The sequence below is a fragment of the Bufo gargarizans genome, chromosome 1 (assembly GCF_014858855.1).
Source record: "Bufo gargarizans isolate SCDJY-AF-19 chromosome 1, ASM1485885v1, whole genome shotgun sequence".
Taxonomy (NCBI): domain Eukaryota; kingdom Metazoa; phylum Chordata; class Amphibia; order Anura; family Bufonidae; genus Bufo; species Bufo gargarizans.
This window is the reverse complement of record NC_058080.1, coordinates 387,831,572-387,842,031: the sequence shown is the minus strand read 5'-3', so window position 1 is coordinate 387,842,031 and position 10,460 is coordinate 387,831,572.

Sequence of the window (10,460 nt, the reverse complement as noted above, 5' to 3'; positions counted from 1 at the left end):
TTCAAGCCTTCTCGGCTTTTCCTCCTTATACCCAGATCTTAGACGACATCTTAGGCCTCTCCCGTCCTTCCAGCCAAAGGTGGTTACGGACTTCCACAGAAGTCAGGATGTTGTCCTTCCATCTTTTTGCTCAAATCCCTCTAATGATTTAGAAAGGGAATATCATTGCCTGGACGTCAAAAGATGTTTGCTTGCTTATTTGGAGTCTACCTCGGCCTGGAGGTTGGAAGAAAACCTCCTTATTCAGTTTTGGGGTAAAAATAATGGGCGGAAAGTGTCCACGGCAGTCATTGCTAGATGGGTAAAAAGGGCCATTTCCGAAGCCTATTTAGCACAGGGTCTCTCGCCCCCTTCAGGGTTTGGAGCTCACTCCACCCGAGCGGTGGCTACGTCCTGGGCCGAGAAGGCGGATGCCTCTCTGGCTCAAATTTGTAGAGCAGCAACTTGGAGCTCTCAACATACCTTTTTAAAGCATTACAGGCTCCAACTTCACGCTGATTCCGCCTTTGGTAGGAAGGTGCTTCAGGCGGTTGTCCCCCCCTAGTTCCTCATTAATAGTCTATCTCGCATGGGGTGCCGTCATGGGTGAGGGGAAAACAACATTGCTTACCGGTAATTGTTTTTCTCGATACCCATGACGGCACCCCCGAAATTTTTCCCTCCCCTTATAAAAAAAAAAAAAAAAAAAAAAAGATAATTAATAGGCGTTATAGTTACCTTAATAGGTTATATGCGGAGTAGCCTGCTACCTCTTTATAAGTTTCTGAGAGAATCGCTCTTGAGTTTAGAAGAGATATAATGTACCATATTTGATCTCTCTCTATCTTTCTTACGTGTATTCACCTCCAGAGTACTGTTTATTACTATCACTGGTTCTTGGTGGGGGTGTGAACCTTTTATCTTCTCAGGTTTCCTGTCCCGGATGGGAGGTCCCTGGTCGCATGGGGTGTCGTCATGGGTATCGAGAAAAACAATTACCGGTAAGCAATGTTGTTTTTTTTGGGGGAGGGACGGGGGGGGGGGACACATTAGAAGGCTTAGGGCTGTTTCACACAAGCGAGTCCATTGCGGGAATCACGCTCCATGTGTGAGTGTGATCCTCTGCCCTTAGAAGTTTGGAAGCAAATCTTGAAATTTTTCTGAAAATTTCCAAAACCCACTTTTTAAAGACCAGTTCAGTTCTGAAGTCACTTTGTGAGGCTTACATAATAGAAACCACTTAAAAATGACCCCATTTTAGAAACTACACCCTTCAAGGTATTCAAAACTAAGTTTACAAACTTTGTTAACCCTTTAGGTGTTCCACAAGAATTAATTGAAAATGGAGATAACATTTCTAAATTTCACTTTTTTGGCAGATTTGACATTTTAATCAATTTTTTCCAGTAGCAAAGCAAGGGTTAACAGCCAAACAAAACTCAATATTTATTACCCTGATTCTGCGGTTTACAGAAACACCCCATATGTGGTCGTAAACTGCTGTATGGCCACACGGCAGGGCGCAGTAGGAAAGGAACGCCATATGGTTTTTGGAAGGCAGATTTAGCTGAACTGGTTTTTAGATGCCATATTTCATTTGAAGCCCCCTTGATATGCACCCTTAAAGTAGAAACTCAAAAAAGTAACCACATTTTGGAAACTACGGGATAAGGTGCCAGTTTTGTTGGTACTGTTTTGGGGTACATATGATTTTTAATTGCTCTATATTACTTTTTTTGTGAGGCAAGGTAACAAAAAAAATTTATGTTTTGGCACCGTTTTTTTTTTTTTAACAACATTCATCTGACAGGGTAGATCATGTGCTATTTTTATAGAGCAGGTTGTTGTGGACGCAATGATATCAAATATGTCTACTTTCTATGATGTTTGATTCAGTTTTACATAATAAAGCATTTTTGAAAACAAAAATTTGGATTTTGTATCTCCATTTTCTGAACACGCTATTTTTTTTTTATGCCGATTGTCTTGTTTTTATTTGTACCGTTTTTATTGGTACCATTTTTGGGTACATATGATTTTTTGATCATTCATTATTACACTTTATGGGGCAAGGTGACCAAAAAATTGGTTGTTTTGGCGCAGTTATTTATTTATTTTTACAGCGTACAGCGTTTACCTGAGGGATTCGGTCATGTGACTTTTTTATAGAGCAGCTCGTTATGGACGTGGCAATACCTAATATGTCTACTTTTTCTTATTTATTTAAGTTTTACACAATAATAGCATTTTTTAAACCGAAATAATGATATTTTAGTGTATCCATAGTCTGAGAGCCATAGCGTTCTTGGGTAAGAACTAATTTTTTGCGGGATGAGGTGACGGGTTGATTGGTACTATTTTGGGGGGTATATGTATTTTTATTCACTTGGTGTTGCAATTTTGTGATGTAAGGTGACAAAAAGGCTTATTTTTTTACACAGTTTTCATTTTATTTTTTTACGGTGTTCACCTGAGGGGTTAGGTCATGTGATATTTTTATAGAGCTGGTTGTTACGGACAGGGCGATACCTAATATGTTTATATTTTTTTATGTATTTCACTTTAGCACAATAATAGCAGTTTTTAAACGGGAAAAAAAAATGAGGTTTTAATGTCTCCATGTTCTGAGAGCTATAGTTTGTTTTATTTTTTGGGCGATTGTCTTAGGTAGATGCTCATTTTTTGCAGGATGAGGTGACAGTTTTATTAATACCATTTTGTGGGATCTACGCCTTTGTGATCGCTTGGTGTTGCACTTTTTGTGATGTAAGGTGTTTTTTTTTACACCGTTTTTTTTTTTATGGTGTTTATCACACAGGGTGGATCATGTGATATATTTATAGAGCTGGTCATGACGGACACGGCACCTAATGTGTGTTTTTTTTTCTGTTTTTTCTTATACAATAAGGGGCGTTTTTTTACTTTATTAATTTTATCACTTTATTGATTTTATTAAAAACACTTTTTAACTTTTTTTTTTTACACTTTATTTCTCATGTTCACTTTTGGGGGTCTGATCCCCTCTGCAATGCATTACAATACACCTGTATTGTAATGCATTGCCTGTTCGTGTACTACAGTGAGTAGTACACAAACAGGTTGCCTAGGAGACCCAGCCTGAGAATGTTGACAAGCACAAGGCTGGAGATCATTACGTCAGGCTGATTGGGTTAAAATGGCAGACTTGACCTGTTAAAAAGGAGGGTGATGCTTGAAATCATTGTTCTTCCGTTGTTAACCATGGTGACCTGCAAAGAAACGCGTGCAGCCATCATTGCGTTGCATAAAAATGGCTTCACAGGCAAGGATATTGTGGCTACTAAGATTGCACCTCAATCAACAATTTATAGGATCATCAAGAACTTCAAGGAAAGAGGTTCAATTCTTGTTAAGAAGGCTTCAGGGCCTCTAAGAGTCCAGCAAGCGCCAGGATCGTCTCCTAAAGAGGATTCAGCTGCGGGATCGGAGTGCCACCAGTGCAGAGCTTGCTCAGGAATGGCAGCAGGCAGGTGTGAGCGTATCAGCGAAGACTTTTGGAAGATGGCCTGGTGTCAAGAAGGGCAGCAAAGAAGCCACTTCTCTCCAAAAAATAAAATCAGGGACAGATTGATCTTCTGCATAAAATATGGTGAATGGACTGCTGAGGACGGGGGCAAAGTCATATTCTCCGATGAAGCCTCTTTCCGAATCTTTGGGGCATTCTTTCTTGTCCAGAGAAGAAAAGGTAAGCGCTACCATTAGTCCTGTGTCATGCCAACAGTAAAGCATCCTGAGACCATTCATGTGTGGGGTTGCTTCTCATCCAAGGGAGTGGGCTCACCCACAATTTTGCCCAAAAACACAGCCATGAATAAAGAATGGTACCAAAACACCCTCCAACAGCAACTTCTTTTAACAATCCAACAACAGTTTGGTGAAGAAGGAGCACCATGCCATAAGGCAAAAGTGACAACTAAGTGGCTCGGGGACCAAAACGTTGACATTTTGGGTCCATGGCCTGGAAACTCCCCAGATCTTAATCCCATTGAAAACTTGTGGTCAATCCTCAAGAGGCGGGTGGACAAACAAACACCCACTCATTCTGACAAACTCCAAGAAGTGATTATGAAAGAATGGGTTGCTATCAGTCAGGAATTGGCCCAGAAGTTGATTGAGAGCATGCTCAGTCGAATTGCAGAGGTCCTGAAAAAGAAGGGCCAACACTGCAAATACTGACTCTTTGCATAAATGTCATGTAATTGTCGATAAAAGCCTTTGAAACGTATGAAGTGCGTGTAATTATATTTCACTACATCACAGAAACAACTGAAACAAAGATCTAAAAGCAGTTTAGCAGCAAACTTTGTGAAAACTAATATTTCTGTCATTCTCAAAACTTTTGGCCACGATTGTACATACCATCTGTACACAATTAAAGGGGTTATCCAAATTCAAAAATATCTCCTCCAATTCCCTGGCCCCTTGTATGGATTATACTTACTTGCTCCCCAGCACCTGCTTCGCTCTGGATCCCTGCACGGCCACCTCTGCATGTCCGAGTCTCAAGGGGGCCTGCTATTGGCTGTTCCCCCCCGATTGCCAGATGTTTTGGAGAAACGTGGGTGCTGGAAAGTATAATGCATACAAGGAGCCCAGGCATTGGGGGAATATTTTAGAATTCGGATAACCCCTTTAAGATACCAGATATTGCGGACTAAGAATATGTGTGAAATTTACAGAATAGCAGTATTTAATAGATATATAGACTAGATAACACAGATTTAAAGGAGTTGTCACTTCAGCAAGTAGCATTTATTATGTAGAGAAAGTTAATACAAGGCACTTACTATTGTATTGTTATCCATATTGTTTCCATTGCTGGCTGTATTTAATTTTCAATCACATTATACACTGCTCGTTTCCATGGTTACAACCACCCTGTAATAGAGCAGCAGTGGTCGTGCTTGCACACTAAAGAAAAAAGCACCAGCATATGTGCGCTCCCACGGTACCATCTATCAGAGATTTACTACAGTGTGCAAGCACGACCACCACTGATGGATTGCTGGGTGGTCGTAACTATGGAAACGAACAAAGTATAATGTAATTGGAATAATTAATCCAGCTAGCAAAGGGGCCAATATGGACAATCACAGTACATTAGTCTTGTATTAACATCTATCTATGTGTGTGTGCAGGGAAAAACCACTGTGATTTACAGAGCTGATATTAGTCCACTAAGGGCTCATGCACACAACTGTGTATTTTGTGGTCCGCAAACAACGGATCCGCAAAAAATACGGATGAGATCTGTGCGCATTCCTTTTTTTGCGGAACGGAACAGCTGGCCCCTAATAGAACAGTCCTATCCTTGTCCGTAATGTGGAAAATAATAGGACATGTTCTATTTTTTTGCAGAACGGAAATACGGAAACAGAATGCACACGGAGTAACTTCAGTTTTTTTTTGCGAACCCGTTAAAATGAATGGTTCCGCATACGGTCCACAAAAAAAACGGAACAGACACAGAAAGAAAATACGTTCGTGTGCATGAGCCCTAAGGCTTAGGGGTGCACTGAAATGAAAATTCTGGTCCGAAACCGAAAATTCAGGATGCCCTTGACCGAAAACCGAAACCGAAACTGCCTTTTTGCCCAAATACTTTTAAAATACTTTTTTTTAATGATATTTATAACAGTGCCATCCACAGAGCCCCACCCACCCCATAACAGTGCCATCCACAGACCCCCCACCCCATAACAGTGCCATCCACAGACCCCCCCCACCTCATAACAGTGCCATCCACAGACCCCCACCCACCCCATAACAGTGCCATCCACAGACCCCCCACCTCATAACAGTGCCATCCACAGACCCCCACCCACCCCATAACAGTGCCATCCACAGACCCCCACCCACCCCATAACAGTGCCATCCACAGAACCCCCCCCCCCCTCCAGTACAGACTAGTTATAAAATGTGTACAATTAATAAGGATTCTATTCATGAGGCCCCCTCTGCAGTAGAACATTCAATATAGCCACATCCTACTCACAGGGCTGTTATCTTAATGCTGGCCGGCCGGGCAGACGAGCGGCAGCGTCACGACTGACGTCACATGCCTGCTCCGCCTCCTTCATTCAGAAAGTAGGCCGGGCACATGACGTCAGTCGTGACGCTGCCGCTCGTCTGCCCGGCCGGCCAGCATTAAGATAACAGCCCTGTGAGTAGGATGTGGCTATATTGAATGTTCTACTGCAGAGGGGGCCTCATGAATAGAATCCTTATTAATTGTACACATTTTATAACTACTGGAGCTGGGGGCCGGAGCACAGTGAACGCACCGGCCCCCAGCTCCTCCTCCCAGTCCCTCCCCGCTATTTTCTGCCGATATGTACCAATATCGGCCGAAATGGATTAGGCCCATTTTCGGCCGCCGGAATTTCGGTGCACCCCTACTAAGGCTGTTGTCACATGACAGTGAAAAAAAAACAAAAACGGTTGTTAAAAATATAAAAAATGGATAAAACTGTCAGTTTTTGCATCAGTGTGTGAATCCATTTTTCGTCCATCTATCTGTTTTTAATGACTGTTTTGCATTTGTTTTTAACAAACATTAAGATTTCTTTTTTTTTAAGCCAAACCCTACAGAAACCTCCATATATATTATTGCCCTCCCACAGTGCCCCCAGTATCTAAAATAGCCCCCATAATGCCCCCAGTATCAGGAGCATAACTAGAAATGAGTGGGCCACCGAGGGCTACCTGGCAATCATGCAATGCTAGGTCCAATCAGGGGCAGACTGGCCATAGACCCTACAGAGAAATTTCCCGGTGGACTGATGTCCGGGGGCCGTATGAGCCCTCCTCATGACCATCAGGTGGATACCTAACAATATTAAAGGGACACTGACAGGCCTTCTGAGCATAATTAGCTCTTTATATGCCCTCCTAGGTCTTATAATAAGTTTCCAATTCATATAAGTATTATCCCTGTGCGCATTGTAAAACGTTAAAAATAATCTTTATAATCACCTGTCCTTTCTGCCCAAGGGGCGTTCTTTGTGCCGCATTTGTGCCCAGCCGCGTCCCAACTGCCGGATCCTTAGACACGCCCATCTCATTAGTATTCACTTGGCGCAATGTGATCCCAGCAAGCGAGGGTGCCGGGCGCATGCGCAGGATCTCCGAATGTCGGGGACAGGAAAATACCGCCCAGCGAAGTGAATACTAATGAGATGGGCGTGTCTAAGGATCCGGCAGTTGGGACGCGGCTGGGCACAAATGCGGCACAAAGAACGCCCCTTGGGCAGAAAGGACAGGTGATTATAAAGATTATTTTTAACGTTTTACAATGCGCACAGGGATAATACTTATATGAATTGGAAACTTTTTATAAGACCCAGGGGGGCATATAAAGAGCTAATTATGCTCAGAAGGCCTGTCAGTGTCCCTTTAAGCTCTCAGTAGTAATTAATGCTAGGAGCTTCAGGTACTTATGGCCTGGCTGGTGGCCGCATGTGCCCTCCTGAATTCTACTGTATTCCCATCCACAGGACGTTATTACAGTTGAATACTGGAACAGGGAAGGCAGTATTTTGTGCTGCACTGTGGTACTTGTTTCTGCTGGGGTCTCAATTTGTGCTGAACTACGGTATTCAGGGGCCGACTGACAACTCATAGGGCCCCCGGGCAATAGGAGATTATGGGGCCCCTGTGTCCCTGCCCACCCTCAAGCCACACCCACACACAGCCCCACCCACATCGCACCGTGCCGGATTCAGGCTCATGTGGGCCCTTGGGTGATAAAGTCTCAGTGGGTCCCCCTATACAGTGATAATTCTCTGAGTACAGAAAATATAGAAGATGTCCCCTGCAGTCCTATGTAACACCACAGATAACACAGTGATGGCTATCTGAGTACAGAAATTGTAGTAGTGTTACCTGCAGTCCTATGTAAAACTACAGATAACATTAGTGCTGATAATGTGGTAGTGTTACCTACGTCCTTAGTGTGCCTCCCTATTAGTGTTGAGCGAACTTGTGTTTTAAGTTCGGTGTCTAAAGTTCGGGTTCAGGTTATCGAAGTATCCCGTTATGGATTCTAAATTCCATTTTGAACTTAAAACACAAGTTCGCTCAACACACTTCCCTATGTCTCTCCCACGGACTCCATTCTGGCGGCGCTGCCTCCTCCTTTTCTTCTTGCCCCGCACAGAATGTCTTGATGCAGCTGCGTCAAGACATAGGAACACTGTGGGCATGGTGATGGTGACACACAGGGACAGAGAGACACACACACACACACGCACACGGAGAGACACAGACACACACACGGAGAGACACAGACACACACACTGAGAGACACAGACACACACACTGAGAGACACAGACACACACACTGAGAGACACAGACACACACACTGAGAGACACAGACACACACACGGAGAGACACAGACACACACACGGAGAGACACAGACACACACACGGAGAGACACAGACACATCACCACACGGAGAGACACAGACACACACACACGGAGAGACACAGACACACACACACGGAGAGACACAGACACACACACACACGGAGAGACACAGACACACACACGGAGAGACACAGACACACACACGGAGAGACACAGACACACACACGGAGAGACACAGACACACACCGGAGAGACACAGACACACACACGGAGAGACACAGACACACACACGAGAGACACAGACACACACGGATAGACCACGGAGAGACACAGACACACACACGAGAGACACAGACACACACACGGAGAGACACAGACACACACACGGAGAGACACAGACCACACACGGAGAACACAGACACACACACGGAGAACACAGACACACACACGATAGAACAGACACACACACGGAGAGACACAGACACACACACGGAGAGACACAGACACACACGGAGAGACACAGACACACACACGGAGAGACACAGACACACACACGGAGACACAGACACACACGGAGAGACACAGACACACACACGGAGAACCAGACACACACACACACACACGGAGAACAGACACACACACACAGAGACACAGACACACGACACACACCACACGGAGAGACACACACACACACACGAGAGACACAGACACACACACACGGAGAGACACAGACACACACACGACCACACACACACGGAGACACAGACACACACACACGAGAGACACAGACACACACACACGAGAGACAGACCACACACACACGGAAGACACAGACACACACACACACGGAGAGACACAGACACACACACACACGAGATACACAGACACACACACGGAGAGACACAGACACACACACACGGAGAGACACAGACACACACTGAGAGACACAGACAGACACACACGGAGAGACACAGACACACACACACGAGAGACACAGACACACACACACACGAGAGACACAGACACACACACACACACACGAGAGACACAGACACACACACACACGGAGAGACACAGACACCACACCCACACGAGAGACACACACACACACACGGAGAGACACAGACACACACACACGAGAGACACAGACACACACACGAGAGACACAGACACACACACACACAGAGACACAGACACACCACGGAGAGACACAGACAGACACACACACGGAGACACAGACACACACACACACTGAGAGACACAGACACACACACACACGGAGAGACACAGACACACACACACACACGGAGAGACACAGACACACACACGGAGAGACACAGACACACACAAACGAGAGACACATGACACACACACGAGAGACCACAGACACACACACACAACGGAGAGACACAGACACACACACACGAACGGAGATACACAGACACACACACGAGAGACACACACACGAGAGACACGACACACACCCACACGGATAACAGACACAACCCACCGGAGAGACACAGGACACACACACACAACGGAGAGACCAGACACACACACGGAAGAGACACAGCACACACACGGAGAAGACACATAACACACACCGGAGAGACACAGACACCACACACACGGAGATACAGCAGACGAACCACACTGAGAGACACAGACCCACACACTGAGAGACACAGACCACACACGGAGAGACACAGACCACACACGTAGAGACACAGACACACACACTTAGAGACACAGCACACCACGGAGAGACACAGACACACACACCGGAAGAGACACCGCACAACACACGGAGAGACACAGACAACACACAGGAGAGAACCATGACACACACACGAGAGACACAGACACACAACACGGAGAGACACAGACACACACACGGAGAGACACAGACCACACACAGGAGAGGACAGACACACACACGGAGAGACACAGACACACACACGGAGAGACACAGACACACACACGGAGAGACACAGACACACACACGGAGAGACACAGACACACACACGGAGAGACACAGACACACACACACGAACGGAAGACACAGACACACA